Source organism: Mesocricetus auratus, unplaced genomic scaffold, assembly GCF_017639785.1.
Source record: "Mesocricetus auratus isolate SY011 unplaced genomic scaffold, BCM_Maur_2.0 Super-Scaffold_15014, whole genome shotgun sequence".
Taxonomy (NCBI): Eukaryota; Metazoa; Chordata; class Mammalia; order Rodentia; family Cricetidae; genus Mesocricetus; species Mesocricetus auratus.
In genome coordinates this window covers 47,030,341-47,052,427 of record NW_024429186.1, presented here as the reverse complement: position 1 = coordinate 47,052,427, position 22,087 = coordinate 47,030,341, and the positions used below count along the sequence as shown (strand labels likewise).

The 22,087-nt window shown below is 48.3% G+C and overlaps 1 long non-coding RNA gene across 1 annotated transcript; it reads left to right on the top strand.

Moving 5' to 3' along the window:
- Positions 1–7,102: 7,102 nt before the first annotated feature.
- Positions 7,103–22,045, top strand: LOC110341391. The gene is made up of 5 exons (XR_002383325.2): positions 7,103–10,053; positions 10,943–11,064; positions 16,505–18,276; positions 18,367–18,468; positions 21,806–22,045. It is a non-coding gene; the product is annotated as an uncharacterized LOC110341391 (long non-coding RNA).
- Positions 22,046–22,087: the final 42 nt, after the last annotated feature.

Here is a 22,087-nt window from a genome sequence, read left to right as displayed (position 1 = left end):
AAGCCACAACTTCCTTTCCCAGGAAGCAGTCTCTATGCCCACTTAGCCCGTTCTTCTGGGCTTTGATCACTGTGGGAGGATCACAGGACTTCAAGAATTTCTATAGACACCAACCTTTGTAGTTGGCCTCCTTGGGACAAATTCCTGAGCCTCCAGGTCAGCCTCTTAAAGACGGCTTAGCCAGTGGATAGGGCAAGTGCAGAGTGGTAAGAAAGGGAGCACTGCCAGTAGAAAAAGAAGTGGCAGAGGCCAGGAGCCACAGTCGTCACTTCTGGCCCTGCAACCTTGCCTCAAGGCAGCTTTGTCTTAGAATGTGGCCCGAGACTGGCCCTTGGCAGCAGGCTGGTGACTGGCTTGGTCCAGTGGCCTCCTTTTGTCCTTTGAGTTCCTTCTTCCTCCCTCCACTGCTGCCTTCCGATTCCTCAAGAGGTTAGCAAAGTCAGTTGGGGTGGAGATATGACATCCAAACAGACAAGCGGGGTCTCCTGTAGCCCAGGCTAGTCTTGAATGCACATATAGCTAGGCTGATATTGAACCTCCAATCTTCCTGCTGGAAGGAAGGAGAGAGGGAGAGAGGGAGAGAGGGAAGGAGGGAGGAGAGAGGACATTCTCCATATGGACAGAGGATTCATGGTTTTCTGAGGACAGACAGAGAAGACTCCTGGCCTACCGTGGGTGGACATCCCAGAATGGGCTGGGAAGAGGTTAAGGGTCTGTTTCTGTAAGTTTGTTCTATGTTTGAAAGTAGCCTGTCTGGGGCAGTCACTTGTGACAGACACAAAGGATGGCATGGCACACAAATTCACACAAAAGGATCTGGGATACTATCAGCACAAGTGTCTAACACAACCTTGCATGGATGGAGCCCAACTTCTAACCCACCAGCTTTAAAATGCACCACTCAACACACGGAGGTTGCCCAGCAGGTCAAAGGGCCATGTTTTCTGCTTACCAGCTGAAATCAAGTGTAAGTTAGTTAACCACCTTCTGCCTCAATTCCCTCGTGTGTGATACTAGCCAAGGATAGGACACCAAGCCCTGAGAAGCCTCTGTCAGCCAGATGGAGATGGGAGATGCTTGGCATTCCTCCAGACCCGGGAGTGAGTGGAGAAAACCTCTGTCCCTTCCTCTGTCCCTTGGAGAGACTGTGACAGTTGGCTCCATTTGGGGCATTCCAGGATATGTGGTGCAAGAGACACGCCTCACACTTCCAGAAGCCAGCAGGCCAAGGTCATAGCCAGTCAGGGCTGGTCCTTTCTGAGGATGCTTAGGGTCATTGGCTTCCTGCTGTCCCTCCTTCACTGCTGGTGTCTGCTTGCTGTCTTCAGCATTCCCTGGCTTGTGGACACATCACTTGACCTTTGCCTCCATTGTCACAGGTGGGTGTTGTCCCCAGGTGTCTGCCACCAAGTTTCCCTTTTTAGAAGGGTGTGAGTCATACACAATCATCACTGATTATAATGACACATCCTAGCTTGATTACTTCTCTAAAGACCCTGTCTCCAAATAAGACATACTCTAGTTACCAGGATTTCAGACTAACCTGTTTCTGGAGAAGGAGGTGGGGCCTCATCTACCTTGAGTTTGACTCTCCATGACAGGGACTTTCCTCAGGGGAACCACTGTGGGAACTCAGAGGACTCTTTGGGTTGTGAGATCATTCCTGGGCAGAAGCTCTGAGGGTAGACAAAGAAAGGACAGGGGAAGAGGTGTGTGTGTATGTGTGTACATGTGGCTGCATGTTTGTGTACATGTGTGTATGACTGTGTCTGTGTATACATATGTATATATGTGTGTCTGTGTGTATGTGTATGTATGTATGTGTATGTATATGTATGTATTGTGTAGTATGTGTACATGTATGTGTGTGTATGTTGTGTATGTGCATGTCTGTGAGTATATGTGTGTGTCTGTGTGGATGTTGTGTGTATGTCTGTGAGAATATGTGTGTGTCTGTGTATATGTTGTGTGTCTGTGTGTGTATGCATGTTGTGTGTGTGTCTACATGTGTGTATCTGTGTGTGTCTGTACATGTGTATGTATGTGTGTGTGTCTGTGTGTGTATGTTGTGTGTGTCTGTCTGTGTAGGCCAGAGGTTGATGTCAGGTGTCTTCCTTGATTGCCCTAAGGTTCCCTCCCTGTCTCTCATCAAGACAATTTGAGCATTGTGCCACTGCCCATTGCATAAGGACCCTTACCTGAAAACCCAAGTGCCCATGAGGGTTTATCTCCCTTGGTAGCATCTAGTAGGTCCTCAATAAATACTTGTTAAGTGGCTGACCTCGAAGGGCTAGGTTACTGTTAAGATGACAGTCTCAAGAACATTTCCAATGAGACTCTTCTGGAGTTAACTTCCCCAGTACTCACAGGACAAGGCTGGCTTTTCCCAGACTACATACCTGCCAGGACCAGGGCGTCCAGAACAGCCCAGGGAACAGTGTGGGCTGAGCTGTCAGGCAGGCCCCTATGTCCCTGTGGTACCATTCACTTCACGAAACCGGCTCCAGCCAGGGGCATGTCCAGGAGGGTGGAAAAACAGAAGATGCCATGTGGTTTTGGATCTGAAAGAACAACCCACTACTCTGTGGGGGAGGAAGAGTGGGTTCCCATGCTCTTCGGGGCCCCAAATCACACTCAGGCCCCAAAGGGAAAGGAAAAATCAAAGAGCTGTCAACATTGTGGATAAATTGGGTCACACTTAGCTTAATGAGAACAACCAACCCCACCCTGTTCTGTTCACAAACCTCCCTAAAAATCAGGCAATAATCAGTACGAGGTGTTCAGCCATTAGGTCAGTGTCCTCAGCCTTCCTGATGCTGCCACCCCTTACTACAGTTCCTCATGCTGTGCTGACCCCAACCATAAGATCATTTTCGTTGCTACTTCATAACTGTAATCTTGCTACTGTTACGAATCGTGATGTAAATATCTGTGTTTTCCTAAGGTCTTAGGCAACCGCCTGTGAAAGGGTCGTTTGACCTCAAAGAAGTTATGACCCATAGGTTGAGATCTGATGCTTTAGGCTTTAGAAACAATATTCCTGAAGCCAGTTTTTAAAAGAAAAAGTTCACTTTAGGGGCTAGAGATGTAACTCAGGTATAGAATACTTGCCTGCCACACACAAGATTCAATTGGCACATTAAACAAGGTGTGGTGATGTAAGCCTGTAATCCCAGCACGTGGGAGAATTTGAGGCTAACCTTGGCTACACAAGACCCTGCTGAAAGGAAAAGAAGAGGAAAGAAAATGGTCCATTTTAGCACTCAGTCAAACTAAAGTCAGGGCCCAGAATCTGTGTGGCTCATTTAAAATTCCTCCAACTGGGCTGGAGTGAGTCCTAGTGTCTCCAGCTGCTGATTACAGCCTCCTAAAGAGGAAGCAAGGGAATGCACCCTCAAACAGCACCACCTCCTGGGGGAAGGCGCAAGAGAGAGTGTCCTCAGATAGCCCTGTGAGGCCTCCGAGGTTTAGGAGATGGGGAATTCCCCAACCTCTCCAGGCCTGGGAGAGGAGGCACTGAGACCAGAGTGAATACTCATCTCCACTTGGGCAGACAGAAAAAAAAATCACCCCCTGCATCCACCACTGTGATACCACTGAGTAAGAGTGATGCCAGCAAAGGCCACTGCTGACTGAGAAACTGAAAGTGATACTCAGGCTGGGGGTTTTGAGGGAATGCTGTGCTAGAGTTTTCCCTTCTTGGTTTATGAGAACCTTTAGTAAGGTTTCAAGATGTCAGTCATTCAAATGCTGTGATCTCGGGAGTATTTACACTAAGGAGGATTTGTCAGTACTATAAACCAGAGTTGCCCTTTCAAATAAATCACTTTTTTAAAAGTTACGAGCGTAAGAGAGCACTGTGTCTGTGTGCATGTGTGTGTGTGTGTGTGGTAGATGTGTGTTGTTGCATATGTATGTGTATGGTGTGTGTATATGTGTGTGTGTCTCTGTGTGTTGTATATGTGTGTGTGTCTCTGTGTGTTGTATATGTGTGAGTGTAGTGTGTGTGGTGTACATATGTGTGTTATTGTAGATGTGTGTGTGTGGTATATGTGTGTGTATGCATGTTATGTGTGCATGCACGTGTGTATGTGTGTGGTGTATATATGTGTGTGATATATGTGTTTGTAGTATGCGTGTCTCTGTGTGTATATGTATGTTGTAGTGTGTGTGTGTGTGTGTGTGTGTGTGTGTGTGTGTAGATGCCTGTGGAGATCTAAAAGGGTGTCAGACCTCCTGGAACTGGGGTTACAGACAGCTGTGAGCAGCCATGTGCGTGCTGAGAGGTGACCTTTGGAAGAACAGCTCTTAACATCTCTCCAGCCAAATCATGGGTTTGTTTGTTCTCTTGTCCCAGCTACTTGGTCCATCAGGAGCCGGAAGGGACCTGGAGAGTGCCATGAGGCAAAGGTCACTTTTGTCCTTCCCATAGCTTAACTTAGAGTCAGCACTCTCTATGAGGAGATGCCAGTGGATTCCAGTTCTGCCTGGTTTGTGACCAGAAGTGACTTCAGTGCCCAGCCTCCTGGAGCAGCAAGCCCTTTTGCTCATGGAAAGGCTGAGGTCATGCTTGTGATTGTGGCATGTCATTGCAGGAGACGAAGGCAGCCTGATAATCTGGGGCTGGCCTCCTTCTAATCCCCCTGGAAGAGATGTGTGAGGCCTCAAGTGACTTCTCCAGGCTAGTGGTCCCCTCTACTTCTGGGTTCATTTCCAGAGGTCATAAGAGACAGAAAAGGTCGTCCTTTATTCTGTGGGCTGGCCTAGACAAGCAGGGCCTTAGGCCTGAGAAGCCTGGGTCCTAAGACTGCAGGGCGGGCCAAGAAGCAGCCTGGGTAACGGCCTTTTCTCCCGTTGGTGCTTGGAGACACTGGGCTAAAGAGGCCGTTGCGGATGGCTGTGCTGGCACTTCATGGGAAGGACCCCCACAGTGTCCTGGCACCACCCTGACCCAACAGGGGCTTCGGGGTCTGTCTGCTGGGAGGCAGGCCTGTGGGAAGACATCAGTGAGAGGCCGGGGAGCAGGGAGAAAACCAGAAATGGGTGCCTGGTACTGCTTTCTTCTCCCCCATCAGCCACCTCTTTTGCAGCCAGAAGACCCCAGGGCCACACCCAGGACACTGTTAACCATGCCACTGGAGCACTCCTCTGGGGACCTAGGGTGGCAATGGACTTTGTTTCTCAACATGTGAAGGAAACCACCCTCCTGGTCACGTATACACTCTCCCAAACCCGGAGGGTATCAAAGGCTACTTGCTCTTTTTGGAAGAAGAATTGGAAATACTTGAAGGCTTGCACTCTGTTTATTTGTTTATTGAGAAAGGATCCTGTATAGCCCAGGCTAGCCTGGAATTCATCATGTAGTCCAAGATGACTCGGAATTCTCTATCCTCCTGCCTCTACCTCCCATGCACCAAGTGGAGGACTTCTGTTCATAAGGCCTGATAAAATTCAAGTCCAGGGTCCAAGGCCACTGCAGAGAAAAGGTTTCCCATCCCATAGAACCTCACATTGGAAAGAGTCACTGGGCCAGTATCAGTGACCCCTAGTGACATGATCATGTGCCCACTTCAGGAAATCACTCCAGATTTCATGGAGGTGGCCAAGGCCCAGCAAAAGGCATCCTGGTGTGGGAGGAAAAAGATGTCACAGCACACTTCTGCCATCTCACCAGGGCCCTTCGCCAGGTCGCACTCTGCCTCTCTGAGCCACTTCCTGCTTCTTTTTCAGGGTTGTAAGTGCTAGAGAGTCAGTATGAGTTACTCGTCAGGAGGTCCAGAGTCCAAGGCTGCCTCCTGGGGAGGCTGGGACTGGAAAGGCCAACACACCTGTCCCTTCCTAAGAAAACACACGTACTGTCTTTAGGAATGCTGATGCTATCAGCAGCTTGGGAAATCTGCTTGTCTGGTTTGTGTTTTCTCTGCTGATCTTACTCCAGGCCAGCAGTTCTCAGAGGCCTTTGGACAAATACACTTTTGAAGACTTTTTACCGACCTCTCTGGAAACTTTGCTTTGCAAGGGGCCAGCCCTAGCTAATCATCAGGCAACTACTGGGAGTCCAGTAAAGATGTGGACAAGAGGCTATTCAAAAATATTATTTTCAAGTAACTAAGTTTCAAAACAAAGAGGAAACTGCAACTCAGACGTGAGCCAGCATTCAGCAACCTGGGTTCACATGAGTACAGGTAGGACTAGAGCTTCCCAGTTCTGTCGGCTTCCATCACAGCTTCTAAGCATCTTGCTCTTGCTGGCATTGTTATACGCTGGGGAAGGGTTGCTATGCTGGAACAGTAACTGCCATGGACAAGGCATGGGGCGATCTGGTCAAATCCAGTGTGCCAAGTCAACACTGGGATGCCATTGTTGCCTTCCAGTTCTATTCCCCGGTATCTGCCCCCACCCCCTGCACCACGTGAAGCTGTCTTATATGCTGGGACGAATCAGTGACCTTGTATTCAGAGGTGATGCTGGGGCAGGGAGCTTGGGGCTGGATCAAGGTAGCTTATTTTGTGGACAACACCTTTTTCTGAGGGAGGGGGGCCACAGAGAAAGATCCAGAAGTTCAAGCCAGCTTGGGATGCAGTAATAGGGTGGCAGTTCCGAAAGGGGATCAGGCATGCAGAGTCCCGTTCTCTAGTGACAGCCTCTCCAAGGCAGAAACAGGCACACTGGTCTGTCTGAGCCATGGCTTTCCATGGGAATCTACAGAAAAGACACACAAACAAATGCCAACCTTTTAATTATTGAAGATATAGAGAAAGGAATTCTCAGACACCATTAAATCCTTATGGTAAGCCACACAGACTTGGGGAGTGTTTGTTTTAACGTTTAGCTTACCCCAGCTGATTCAGGATCAAAGTCCTTAAAAAGGTCACAGGTTTCACCCATTAGCTGAACTATATGCAGAAAATGATGACAGTCACTGCTGTATAATAATAGCAAAACACCCACTCCTTACAGACAATATTATTCTCCAATAATAGATTTTATTATTATTCAGTAAGTAAATTACAATACAACCCTGCAAGGAAATATTAAGTTAGACATTTAACATCATTGATAATGTATTTACTAATGTGAAAAAAAACCTTCATGACGCAGAGGTACTTGAAGAAGAGGAACAAACATGGAAGGTGTTTTAGTCACTTTTCTGTTGCCATGATGAAACACCAACCAAACACAACTTGGGGGAGGAAAGAGTTTCTTGGCTTACACTCACACGCCAGTCCATCACTGAGGAAAGCTCGGGGCATGAGCTCAAGGCAGGATTGCTGTTTACTGGCTTGTCCCCAGACTTGGGGATCAGACTTGCTGTCCCTGTTTTTATTGTGGCAAGCGCTGCCCCTCTGGGCTCAATCTACCATCAGAAACTAAATGCCTGCTGCTCTGTGGTCTCGGCTGGAGTCGCCCTTCTGCCTGGCTTGCTTATGGCTCACCACGCTCTGGCTTCGAGGCAGGAAGTGCTTCTTCACCACAGTGGTTTCCAGAGTGTTTTGAAAGCTGCTGGATCTCAGGACTCTCTTCTTTTGGGGGGAGTCCTAATTTGGGTGGCTTTGGCGAGCTCTTGCCACAGGTCTCCCTGTCCCTCCAAGACAGCTGAGGGCAAAGCCCTTGTCTCCACCACACAGCCTAACTTAAGTCTCCAGGCAGAAATCAGCAGTGTGGTAACAAGACAAACCGAGAGCCTGAAGCCCTGATCTGCAGGCCTGGAGTCTCCGTAGTTCACTCCAAGTTTTTCAATGGTGCTTTGGTTGTTTTGTTCTGTTTTCCTTCCAAACACATGGTGGACACAAAATTAAATTGAAATTCCATTTTCTCCCTCCCTGTTCACTCCCTACCCTTCTCAGCATCCTTTTGTTGGGGGGGACAAAGCACAGAGGTTTCCTGTCAAGGAAGGGTCTCTTCTGTTCTTCGAGGAGACCGGATAGCAGCGTGGCAGAACTATTTTAATCACACTTACTGTGTTTTCAGCAAAACACATGCTCCTCCCCCCAAAAACAACTGCAAGGAAAAAAGGCTCATTTTCCAAGAGAGTTCTGGAAAGCCACACTAGCCAGAGGAAACCACTTGCAGCAAATGAGAAACTAAACCAGGCTTAGTTTAAGCGCTGAGCTCCCTGAGAGAGACTCCCGTGAAAACCTTCATCATTCTCCTCCCCCTCTCCTATGAAACCCTGTCTGCGGGTGCAGCCAGCCTCAGTATCCAGGAAGGCTCCTCAGGACAGACCAGCCAATCAGCCTTTGATGTTTCCTTTCTTAATGGAGAGGATGTGTCTTACCAGTTTCCCATTCAAACGTACAGCATGAGACCGGCGATGACTCAGTGGATAAAAGTGCTTGCTGCCAAGCCCGACGATCTGAGTTCTATCTCTGGGTCCCACACGGTGAAAGGAGAAAACTAACTCTCGGGATTTGTTCTCTGACCTCCACAGAACACACAGAGAGAAAACATTTAAAAAAACGAAAATATACGTAGCTCTTCCTTATTTGCAGAGTATCTGTTCAAAAAGTTCCAGTGGACAGGGCCAATTCTTTGTATGTAATGTGCTTTTGTCTTATATGAAACTGCTATGGGCTGGGGGATAAGTCACTGGGTAGAGTGCTTGCCTAGCATAAAACTGAGAACAGCAACTCAATGCCTGTAAGATCCAAGGTTAAAGGTAGAGACAGGAGCGTCAGAAACTCAAGATCAACCTTGGCTACTATGTGAGTTCGAGGTTAGCCTGGATTACATGAGATGATGTCTCAAAGCCAACACACACACACACACACACACACACACACACACACACACACACACACACACCACCCTCAAAGACAGTATTCCTGGGTAAGGAAGTAGTCCCCAGCCCTGAAACACCTATGAGGAGAGACTCCCCTATCCTTTCCCCTTGACTCTGGTATCTGAAGCTGCTTGGCCAACAGACCTTGGGTAAGAGACCCACAGGTTCCCTTCTCCAAGAGTCAAGAAACTGTCAGTATCTAAGTCCTGTCATGTTCCTGGAACCAGATACCATACCATGAGGGGACCATTGACACAGAGTGCTGGAGATTTCAAGTCAACCATATAGACATAAAGACAGCCTGTCAACATGGCTTCAGTCACAGCTGTCACCCGACTAAGGTAAAAGAGGGAGGAAGTAATTTAGGTACAGTACAAAAATAAATAAATAAGGATTTCAAAGCAATGTAGTGTTAATCCATAACAGCGGGGCTGTGAGTGGCTGCACAGGCCTTATATCCACAAAGTTGATCCCAGGGCACCGCCTGACCTTGTGTCATGGCTACGCACTGTTTGCTCCAGTCCTGCAAGTCTTTGATCCTCCTGCTGGTGACTGCACAATTTTAATCTGAAGACCCACCTCCCTAAAGATGATTTAGATGGGGCCAACACCACTTTACCATTCCAGGGGCAGGCATGCGATCTGTCCTGACCAACAAGAGCATCGAATCCCCCTGGTTATCATTGATTCGTGGAAGGGTGTGGTAGCAGAGCCGATGAGAACCAAGGCTCAGAATTTTGCTGCAAGAACAGAGCTGACTCCTGGAGCAGCAGAGTTGGCCAGAAGCAAGCTTCCTGCGACACCAGCCGGGGAAGCATCCCTGAGACGAAGCTGGTACTGATGAAGGGAGCTGAGATGGTGGCAGTGAAGAATCCTGCCAGCATCATTCCCACATGCAGTCCGGGGACCCAACGGCCTTTGCTGATTGTCTTCTTCCTTCCCTCCTACCCTCCTTCCTCCACCCCGACTCTGTATCAGCTAGCATATCTCCTGCTTGGTCTCAGCTAGCGTCTGTTGTGCTTCAGTCACTGGAAATCAAGAAGGATCTGACTAAATGGGCTGCGGCTTAATGAATGAATGCCTCTCAGTCTGATGCTAGGCCGCCAACCTTGAAGAAGTCCATTGTCTGCCTCTCTCGCCCTCCTTTGCTCAGTTCCGTCTGACTGGAGAATCAGGGCAAGAAACAAAACAGCCCAGAGAGACTGCGCTGAGTTATTGAAAGTGAGAATCTAGCAGTATGTTAAGACGTCATCTCTCATTTGTACTCTTCGGTAAGTACGCAGAGAGAGTCAAGAGCGAAAGGCCAGCCAGGCGATGGTGGTGGTGGCACATGCCTTTAATTCTAGCACTTGGTGGCAGAGGCAGGTAGATCTCTGTGAGTTCAAGGTCAGCCTGGTCTACAGAGCAAGAGCCAGGATAGGCTCCAAAGCTACACAGAGAAAACCTGTCTTGAAAAAAGGAAGGAAGGAAGAAAGGAAGGAAGGAAGGGAGGGAGAGAGGGAGAAAGAGTGGAAGACCAATTTGTCTTAGGGATTTGAAAACAAAGCTTTTATGTTAAATGTGTTTTTTTTCTTTTTGTAATATGAAAGAATAGCAAGGAAGTGTATTGCTTCATAGGCTTTAAAAAGATTGATACAGGCCAGTTTATGCTTCTGCTGGACCAGCTCCGTAAAACCAACTCTGCAGAGGTCCAGTCCCCTAACATGAACAGCTTTGCAATAGACATTGGCCTCTGCCTGCTGTTGATGCTCACGCCAGTCTGGAGCTCACTGACCGGACTGACCCACAGCTCTGTCTGCCTCCTGTCACCAGCATCTGTCTCACCTGGAACCTGAGCGAACATCTCAGATCACCAGCTCTACTGCCAACAGAAAGTGTTATCTCTCTTTTGGGTATGTTGGCCAGAAAACCAAATTTTTATACCTCCAGGCTGGCCAGCATCTTGAAAGGCCAGTTAACTGCCCTAGAGAGCTCATCGGAGCCTCCCTTTGCCTGTGACCAGAACGAGGCTAACTTGTGCTCCGCCCTTCTTAGGCCCAGCGTTGTGGTGTCCTCCACACCACCTTTCCACCACTTTGCCTGCATAACCATCGAGCTGCCCAGGCTCTGCTCTTGTGGTCTGAGTCCCCAATCTGTCCTACTTATGTGTTTCCTTTTCAGAATCCTTGGTGCCTGCTTTGAAACCGGATCTTTCCAAGAACGGGACCAGGATGCCTCACAGTCCTAGGATGGAAAGTTCCAGGCCTTTGTGCAGCACCCCTCCTACTGTCATCTTAGAAAAGGTGGGGCTGATATATGGGACTCAGTCAATATTCTATCCTTCGATCTGCTCACCTCCCCACCTGGCTTCCTCTGTTTCAAAAGCCATGCCTACATCCTGCATGTTCTCAAAATACAGAACTGAGAGGTTAACTCCAAAATCCTACGTCTAGTATCCACACAGCAGTTTTGTTTTTACAAAACCTGTAGGCAATGAACAATTCCACTCTCCCCTGAATTCACACATTTAGGTCTGGGGGCTTTGCTTAGTGAGAGTGTGAGGCCCTGGGTTCAATCCCCAGTACCACAGATACTAAAACACAACAGCAACTCAACAACAACTCAACAAATACCTGCTGGGTGTTTGTGCCAGGGACTGTCAGGCCAAGCCTCTGAAACATTGTCATGTTCTGGAAATAGAAGGATGTTTCAGTCAGTTGTTGCCACGTAACACTTTGCTAAAACTTTGTGACTTCAAGCAATGAAACTTTATTTAGACTGACAATTGTCTGCCAGGATGTGAGACAGGGATGGCCAGCCAGTTTGGCTGCTCTGGGTATCATCTGGGTTCATTCAGTCATGGTAGTAGGTGGGTAAGTGAGCTGTATGGAGGGGTCCATAGTGCGCGTACCCCTCACTTAAGTGTCCCTCTACATGGCTTTCTGCTCACATGGGGAGAGCTGGTGCTTCCTCCCAGCACGGTTGTTGCAAGGTTGCCAGACTTGTTACATAGTAGCTAGATTTCAAGAGTAAATTTGTAAGTTAACCAACTTGAAAGTTTGATCCAGGGCTGTTGGGATGGTTTAATGGGTAAAAAGCACTTGCTATGCAAACCTGAAATCCTAAGTTCAACCCCTGTAACCGAGGTACAAAAGCAGAGCATGGTGTTGTTCATCTGTAATCCCAGAACTTCTATGTCAAGATGGGGGCTGGAAACAGGACACTCTCGTAGAAGCCTGCAGGCCAGCTAGCACAGGTGCACAGTGGGATAGAGACAAGAGAGAACCTGCCTCAAAGCAAGGTAGAAGGAAAGAACTTACTCCCAAAAGTTGTCCTCTGACCTCCACAAATGTGCTGCGGCATGCATGCACCTGTATATACATATGGAGAGACATAGACACACCAGACCACACACACACACACACACACACACCAGACACATACCACATCTCTCTCTCTCTCTCTCTCCGTGTGTGTGTGTGTGTGTGTGTGTGTGTGTGTGTGTGTGCCTCACGTCTTGACCAGTGGAGAAGGAGAAAATAGCAGCCATTTTAGAGACTGTCTACAGAGGAGAACGCCCATGGGTAGACAGACAGAAGAGCAATGGAGAGAACTGAAGTGACAGTGACAAAGGATCCTCGAGCAGCTCCTACAGATGATGTAGCTGTTGGGGAAAGTCTGAGAAGGTGATGTTTAAGTTACAATGGGAAAGGCAAGGAATTTCTAGTCCTAGGAAGGTCTAGCCAGGGGAAAGACCTAGCATAAAACCTCTAAGGTAGGAATGGCCCAGTCGTGTAAAGGACTAGAAAGGGTCATGGGACAGGGCTGTAGATAGGACAGAGCGTGACCAGGGAGATGGGGCAGTGAGAGAGAACCAGATCTCATGAACCAGAGGAAGGAGGTGGAGCTCCTTCCCAAGCCACCCATGGAAACTAGCCACTGAAGGAACTGGCTATGAGTCACAGAATGAGAAGGTCACTTGGCTGCCCTGCAGAGGACAGGCTATGAAATACAAGTGTGGAAGCCACGTGACGGTTAGCGCTGCTGTGGGAGCCACGGACATGCAGTTTGTTCTGGCTCCTGGTCAATGGGAGGAGACCAGAGAGAGGTGAGCAATAAGTGCTAAAGGTTAAACCCATGCTGTCATCCTCATGCCAGGGTGACCATCACAAAAGCCTTCTGCCCATCCCTCACGAGAATGCGGCCATCAGTTAGTGTCCCTCCTTCAGTTTCCTAGGTTGTTTTAAATCCGTATCTTTGCATATAATGGGGGCCTTGCATTCTCGGCTGTGCTGCTCCGAGGTCCACATCCTGCCCTTGTCCCACACAGTCCCTTGCTCCAGACACACCCCATTGCTCACGTCCCTGACCACATGCCAGCTCATGATCCTGTGCATGACACAAGCTGTTTCTTCTGCCCGGAGGGTTCTGCTTGTCCCCACGTCCGTCCCCTCGTGGGCCCAGCTCCTATCACTTCTTTGTAATGTTGCAGGTCATCCTACTGTGCTTCTCCTGGGACTTCAGCTTTGCTTCGATTTCTGTGCACTTGGCTGACAGGTGGCAAGAGATGTGGTCAGCCCTGCCTTTTCCCGTTAGCTGTGAGATTTCAAAGGCAGAGACTGCTTCTAGAAGCCAGAACAGTTCCTTTAAACTGATGCTTAGGTCTGAAGATGTACACCGCAAGGGCTAATCACTGGCAGAAAGAGGGACTATAGATCCTGTAATGAGACCCCACCTCCCTTGCTGATGACGGGATGCTAAGCACAACACCCAACCAGTCTGCCAGTCTTCAGAGAGGAACTTATACAAGTTCCCCATTGTATAAGGTTCTCCCGGAAAGCCTAGCCACACACGCTGACAGTCAACATCACTGCTGGTAACCCCCGCCTCCTGTTGGGAGTCTCGGACCACCACCGCCCCGCTAACTTAGACTCTTTGAAGATCTGAAAAGCCCACTGCTGCCAACGTGAAGTTCAGTGTGATGCTTACAATGCCAGCTCTGAGCTCCCCCAGACCACCTTCAGATCACAACCAACAGCTCTGAGCTCCCCCAGACCATCTTCAGACTCACAATCATCAGCTCTGAGCTCCCCAGACCACCTTCAGACCCTCCCCTGTGCTTTTGTCTGGTGACTTCTCTGTTGGCGGTTAGAACTCAGCACTTCCTTTGTCTCATGCGTCCATGCCTGATAGCTTGCCAATGAATGGATGATGGGTGGATGAGCTTGAATTCCTGTTGAGCTCTTTTGGGTCACCTCCTCTTCACTCTCCAGGGTCATGATCCAAGTCCTCACTTTGCAGGATTGCATCAGTCCCTAAGCCCACCCTGCCTGTGTCCCTGTCCTCCATGCTTCCAGGGCTGCTGACCTGCATGTTCACCTAGCCTTGGCTCTCCTATTTGAAGTCTTTGAAGTCACAGGTCACCAAACTTCAGCTTGCACTGGAATCACACCAATAAAAACACAGATCTCTGACATCTGTGTGGTGGTTTGAATGGGAATGGCCCCATGGGTCCTACGTTTTGAATGTTGGGTCTTCAGTTGGTGGAACTGTCTAGGAAGGATTAAGGGGTGTGGCCTTGCTGGAGGAGATATATCACTGGGGGTGAGTTTTGAGGTTTCAAAAACCCACACCAGCCCCCCCACCCCCGCCTGTGGACCAGGATGTAAAGCTCCCAGATACTGCTCTATCTCCATGCCAGCTTGCCTGATGTCACGCTTCCTGCCGTGATGGAAATGGACTAACCTTCTGAAACCAGAAGCAAGCCTCCAGCCAAATGCTTTCTGTTATAAGTTACCCTGCTTACACAGCAAGAGAAGAGTAAGTAAGAAAGCCCATCTGATAGAATGAAGTGCTGCCCAGGTCTAGGATAAAAAGTAAAAGTAACTAATATTTAGAGTGCATGTTCTTTAGGGCATGAACGGCACGGGTCTGTGACTGTAGGCCTTGGGAGGCTGAGAAGAGGATCATTTGGGTCTAGGAGTTTGAGTGTGACCTGGATAACATAGTAAGAAAGTAAGTTTCTCAAAACAAAAATCAAATAGAATAGAGAAGAAAAAAGCAAGTACTTGAGCTGCTTTCCAGACCCAGTAAATTGGTGTTCTAATGGGTGGGGCCAATAAAAGCTAATTCAACCCCGAGGATCACCATGATCCATGGGTAAATCCGAGCTCCAGCCTCCTCTCCAGCCAGACCTTCTTACATGCTGTCTTAGGCAAGACCCTCCCCGCTCTGCTGCTACCGCCCTCTCCACACAATTCCTCCTCGATCTGTTTATTGGTGCCAGACATGACCTCTTTGGATGACTCCCTTCCATGGGAGAACTCTTAGTCACCTATCATAACTTTGCTTTGCAAAGCATAGGAATTTTTTTAGAGACATAAAACTATGGGGCTGGGGTAGAACACAGTGGTAGGATGCTTGTCCAGAGATGTGCACTCACAGGCCCGGGTCGGATGAATCAGGCCCTTGGTGATTCCTGGTCACATCACAGGAAGAAGTATAATAGAGTCAATAGTCATCTCTTCCAGGGAGCCTTCCCAAGCCAACAGACTCATCAAGTCCATGCCTCCAAACTGACATTAGGATGGTGACCGGAACACTTGTGGAGAACTAACTATCAGACTAAAAGTATGACCTAAAACTACTTGCCACCAAGCCTAAGGACCCAAGTTCAAGCTCAGCCCCACATGGTAGCAGGACAGAATCAACTTCTGAGAGTTGTCCTCCAATTTCCACACGTGAGCTGAGGCATGCTTACCCCACCTACATGTATGCACGCACACACAGGCACACACACACACACACACACACACACACTCACTCACTCACTCACTCATTCTCATACTAAATAAATGCACTACATTTTGGTTTTTGCTAAAAGTATGGCTCAAAAGACATTCATCTCCAGGTATCCCCAAATGTAGAGAATGTTCCATTTTTCATCTTGATCCATCCCCTTTCTCTTCTGAGAATGCTCATACCATAGACAGGTTTAGCTGTCTTTGGTTTTTTTTTTTTTTTTTCTCTATATGGTACTTCTTCAGCTCAGTGGCTGCCTCCTCAGAGAGAGGGACAGGCAGGAGTGAGTGTGCCTTGGGTGATGCTCAGGCAGGACTAGTTCTCAGGTCACATGCTTCTTTTCTCTCTCTCTCTCTCTCTCTCTCTCTCTCTCTCTCTCTCTCTCTCTCTCTCTGTCCTCCCCCATCTCCCTCTCCTATCTTGGACGTGGAGAGTCCTGCTCATTGCTGACACCATTCTTTACAAAGTGGGACGAGGGAGAGTCTGGAGCCAGTGGCCTGCCCTTCCACCAGCTCTGCCACACTAGGGGTGCCACCCCAGGAGGCCAGGCAGCCCTTTGAACCTCGAGTTCTTGGTCTGTAAAGAAAGGAATAGTGCTTGATGATCCATCTCTTACCACAGTGGGTGTTTCCACGGAGCCAGGACTGTGCCTGGTGCACACACACACACACACACACACACACACACACACACACACACACACACACTTCCCCTTGCTGTTACTCATCATCCCAATATTCCACCCATCTTTGATCGCTGCCGTAAATAATGATATGTGTGTGTCCCTGTACGTGCTCTTGAGATCACCAACAATGCAAGAAAGGGCCAATGCCAAGTTTTTACTCAGCATTGCTCCATAGTTACCATCCATTTTCTAGTTGTGACAGTTAAGAATGGAGTAGTTGAAGTCACTGTTGACTTTGTTGTGATCCTCACTGGCAGATTATACAAGTGTGCAGTGACCTGCCCCAGACTGAATTTGCAACTCCAAGATCTAGAAAAAAAGTGCATTGCTCTCATTCCATCAGAGAGCTTTTTGTGCATTGATGACCTTTGCTGATGTCACGGACCAAGAAGAGGCAAAACAAAACAGTCCAAGGTATTCCTTTTCTAGGACACAATACATACTTACCATGTATACAAGTAAAACGCCTCAGTGGGAGTGGGGAGAGGGAGGGAGAGCTAATAGCTAGCTCTGTCAGCTGCTTGATAGCTGCTGGTCTGAGTTTCAGGCTGTCTCTGAGAACCCAACCCTCTTAGCATCTGCACAAGTGTCTAGACTAAAGAGTGCCAGTCTGGACAGCCAGGCATCTGGTCCGTGAGAAGGATCCCACTGAAGAGGATCCTGTGAGAACCATGTGGAGTTCCTGTGGAGCCATAACCACACACGGAGGGACACTGGCTCCCCTGAGACGTCCTGGTTGAGCCTCAGCTTACTTTAGGGACTATGGGCCCTGGGGTTAGAGAGCTCACCTAAAATATCCACGGTACTCGTAACTCTTTCCTGCTGCATGGAGGCGAGCATCCCATAGATGCGGATGATGAAATCAATAACTATGTCCTTTGGGGGATGGTTCTGACCCTTCAACATCAGTGAGATTGAAATTGAACTTCCCTCCCCTCATTGTGTTAGTATAACTGCCTACGAAGGTCTCACTGTGTGCCGCATAGAGGATTAGGCACGAAGTCATTTAGGGATGCTGAGGGTGGGACCCAGGGCCTCATCACACATCCTAGGCAAGCCCTCTGACACTGAGCTAGGGCCCGCTCCCAAGCATCCTTGCACAGAATTACAAACGAGACCCAGGAACTCACATGACTTTTAGAACCTCACACAAGGCCTGGAACTTGTCTGTTCCCGTCTCCTTGTCCCCTCTCTCCCTCTGAAGATCTTTCCTGTTCTTCACTGAGCCCATGTCTGAGGATCTGCTATGGTACAGTGAACTGAAGACTGTCAAAACAAACCAGGCCTCCTTTGATTTTATGTGATAGAGTTCCTCCTGAAAAGCTATACTCATGCTAGACATTCTACTAGTCTGACTGATTAAATTACTGTAGTCGTAAGGAAACGGCATGGCACAACTTGGGAGCCAAAGTCTCTTGGAGTATCTTGACCTTCTAAATAACCTTTTATTGCTCAACTCTATGTGTGAGCTATCATCATTGTGACTATTGGGTAAATCTGTTTAGAATGCACAAGCAGACCCCAAGCAAAAGGCTAAGAATGCCATGAGGAAGCATCTGAAGGTCTAACACAGGCTCCCTTGCCTTGCTGTGACCCCATCTGCCAGATGTTTCCCACCAGTGTATGGGAGAAGCATCTTGCTTTGCCAATGTCTTTGTTCCATTACTGTAAACATTTGATGAAACTATACCAAGTTAGAACATGGTACTTGGGGCTGCCTGAGCTTACATTTGACTCCAGAACAGACTATGTCCTATTCCCTTTGAGGTGAGAGCTGGGCTTTTTGTTGTTGTCTGTTTTGTTTTTGTACTGACAGTTGCAGGATGCTATAAATTGAAGTCCAGAATAAGTAACAGCTTATACCAAGAAGATCCATAGCCAAAGAGGCACTTAGGCTAACACAGCAGCTTTACACCAGAGGTCACGGTCAGAGTCCCTGAGATATTCTGCATCCTCCTCGAGATTCTAATAGGACTGCAGCAGCTCCCAGCCCATGGCTTCACATGACAATGTCCAAAGACAGGAAGAAGTAAGTATTTGCCTCGTGTCTTGTTTTCAGAGCTAAGAAGCCCCTTTTCAAGTCCCCATGCCTGATTTTCTCCACATTCATCATATGTAGGGTTGCGTCATGGGACCATTGCTATGGCAGCTCCCACCAGAGAGAGTTCTTTAGACATCGGCACATTCCTTCCCGGGGCAGAAGAGGTGTACAGAAATGCAGGTATGATGTGTTACATCAAATGCAAGAACGTGCAGTGCAGAGTGTTACAGAGTGGGAAGCCAACTCACCCTCCCACGCCCTCCTTGAAGGCTCCTATTGCGTTCTTATATATCTAAGGTCCGAAAGAAACTCACCTGGCTTCCTCCCTGATCTAGTATTGGGGATTGAGCCCAGACCCTCATGCATGCCAGGCAAACAGTTGCCAGACCTTCACGCGTGCCGGGAAAACAGTCGGTTACGGCTAAGCTGCAGCTCCCGACTCCGTTTTCCTTTTATTAACTCAGCATTTCCCCATCTTGTTTTTTCTTGGTGTTCTTTACTTCCTGCAGACACTGACATAAAAGACCTACCATGCCTTACTGTTTGGCCTAAGTTAAACACCTGCCTGGAGCAAAGTTTAGCACAGATTTGGAGCCAGACAGCACTAATCAAAAACACCAGTGAAAAACAAGAACATCTTAATAATTTGGAGGAGCAGACATAAAGGCAGGAAACTTTTTTTTTCAGGCTCTTCTTCTGAGAACTGTTGGTGGGATATTTTGAACTTACTCTGACATCTGTTAATAAAGTTAGCCTTGAATCAGGGGGCGGAGTTAGCATCTAGCTGACCAGAACTAGCCATAGAGGTTTGGGACGACTTCGAATATGTACAGAGAGACACAGAGGTAATAGAGAGGGGCTTAGAAAGATCTGTGGCCCTTTTGGATCTCAGAAGAGGAGAGACAGGAGGTCACTGGTCACTTCTCCACTGCTTCTGTAGTCAATCAAATTTTTGCCCTGATATTTGACTCCAGAGTTTTTATTAAATAATAGAATAATTTAGATAAACAGCCTAAATTAGTAGGTTGAAGACACTACCTGAATAACTTCTTTGCACTAACCTCTTTAAGTACTCTGGTGCCATCAGAACAAATGAGTATGACATTTTTCCATAGTCATTAAGGAGGCCAGACCAGGCATATTGACCCACGCCTTTAATTCCAGCACTAGGGAGGTAGAAGCAAGTGGAGCTCTGTGAGTTCGAGGCCAGCTTGGTCTGCATAGTGAGCTCTAGGACAGCCAGGGCTATGTAGAGAGAGCCTGTCTCAAGGAAATCAAAAGAAGAGGGCAGATGGCTGGGCCACATCAGAGCTACTATTCCATTGCTCCTCTTCCGTGAGACAATTTCCCCGTGGTCATGGGCTGCAGCCAACATGAGGCCAAAAGCCTCACAGTTGGCCCTCCACTCTCACCAGCTGGTCTCGCCACCCTCACCCCCGAAAACTCTCCCTGTGTCCTGCTCAATACTCCTGGCTTTGACATCCCACCTCTCCCCTGGGATTCTGGCCTGGTTACAGACATCTTGCTGACTTAATAGCTGACAAAAGGGAGAGGCTGAGGCATCTGTGTAAGGGATGCTTGGATCCAAAGGAAACTCTCATCGCTTGGCTATGATCATGTGAGATACTTGGCACATAGCCCTCTGTCCTGAAAGTCCTCAGAACTGAGAAGAGGGAGGGGTCTGGACAAGCAGGAAAGTCACATGACATTCTACATAACCAAGGTCCAGGGTTATTTCTCAGACATGACCATCCCCTCCTGGCCACTCATGGGACTTGTCCTTTGTTACTGTTCTTTGATGTTTTTAACAGACATGTCCATCCTGCCAGATGGAGGGTGGGGTGGGGAGGAGGATTGGTTTCCCTATCCTCATTGGCTTCACTAGGTCCTGTCAGAAGGCCAGCTGGGTCGTCTGGAAAAGACTGGGCAAGTGAAGACCAGCTGGATAGGATGGCCGAGATGAGCTCAGTTCACTCCATGTGGTTGGTTAGACACAAAGGTCATGTGACCAAGAAGTGGCGTTTGCTAAGTGAGGTTCCCAGAATCCTAAGGGAGAGTGGGTGTGGCGAAAACTGCCTGGCCTTCATCTCTTGCAGCTCTCACCAGTCTTCCCTCCCTCCCTCATTTGAAGGCCCACAGTGGATCCTCCCACTGTGGGCTCCTGCCCCATAATCTGTACTTCCATTTCCTCCAACCTGTGCCAAACATGGCCTCCCACCCATGCTCATGCACAAGTCAGCATCCCAACACCCTACGCAGAGCTTACCTCTACTCTACCCTCTCCTGCCAGGACTGTTTGTTTGTTTGTTTTTGTTTATGGCAGGGTCTTGCTATGTAGCCTGGCTGGTCTAGACTGTGCTGTGTAGAACAGGCTGGCCTTGAACTTGTGATCTTGCTTCCTTTGCCTTATGAGTCCTAGGGATTACAAATGTGTGTCACCACATCTGGCTAAGTCTTAGGGTGTTTTTATTACTATTTTATTTTGTCTTGTTTGTTTGTATTAAGACAGAGTCTCTCTATGTAGCCTTTGCTGTCCTGGGATTCACTATGTAAACAACCAGGCTGGCATTGAACTCACAGAATTCCACCTGCCTCTGTATCCTGAATGCTGGGATTAAAGGCGTTTATTACTACACCTGGCTAATCTTAGTTTTTTTTAAATAGGATCTCTTATAGCCCAGATTGGCCTAAAATGTCCTATATAGCTGAGACTGACCCTGAGTTCCTGATTCTACAATGATATACTATCACATCTGGATTAAATCCCCAAAGTCTTTACAGCAGCTCCCAGATGCTTGCGTTATCTAGCCCTGCCCGTTTTTATACTCTGCTTCCCACTACACCACTGCCAGGGGCTTGGTGTCCTTTAAGTTCTGGGCAGGGCCAGCTTCACAAGCCCAAAATGGTGCCAACACTGGGGGCCCTGCACTCGGAAGGTGACCACGTGCCTGCCTGGATGCAGGTGGTACTCTGAAGTCAGCACCTTGCTTTCAAGGTCTTTGGATTTCTGTTTTGTAAATTTGATGAGACAAAGGTTCAGGCTGTTTGCACAGGGTTGGGTCTCTGCATTCCTGTGGCCCGCCTCCGGCCACCATCTCCCTGCTCTCTGAGGCCCAGGGTCCCTCCTGACCTCCTCTTTCCCCTCCTCACTTCCTCCTGTGACTGACCTCTGTCCTCAGGGTGGTGGTTGTCAGTTACACAACACATCATTCCATGGATTTTGACTCCTTGACAGGGGCTGGACCAGGCGGCCAAAAGTGTTCAAGCCCCGCCAGGGGTGTGCATGGTTTCTCTGGAAGACCCAGTCATAGTCCCAAGCCCAGAGATCTGAGCTGTATCTTTAACAGGTGATGACATCTGTCCCCACCAGGTGCAAATACCCAGAATATTCTAGAATAGAAGTCACAATTATTGGGGGGCAGGTATCTTCCATCTACTGTGAGTTGGAAAAATGAGCCCCTCCTAAGAGGAGACTGCCTATCCCACCCTTGGCCAGGCTCTGTGTTTTCTTTTGCAGGCTTTGACAGCATAAACAAAATAAATAATTTTATCTCACATGCTGCAAGGTGAGCATGGTTTCTACTGAAATCCAGAAGGGGCCGGTGAGATGCCTCTGTGCACACAGGTGCTTTCCTTCAACCCAGACAACCTGAGCTCAACCCAAGACCTAAATGTTGTAAGACGACAATCAACTCCAGCAAGTTGTCCTCTGACTTGTGGCATGTGCCTGTTTGCATAAAAGCAAGTATGACAAAAATTTTGGTGTGTGTACAAGTGCTAATGTAGCCTCCAATCTTTT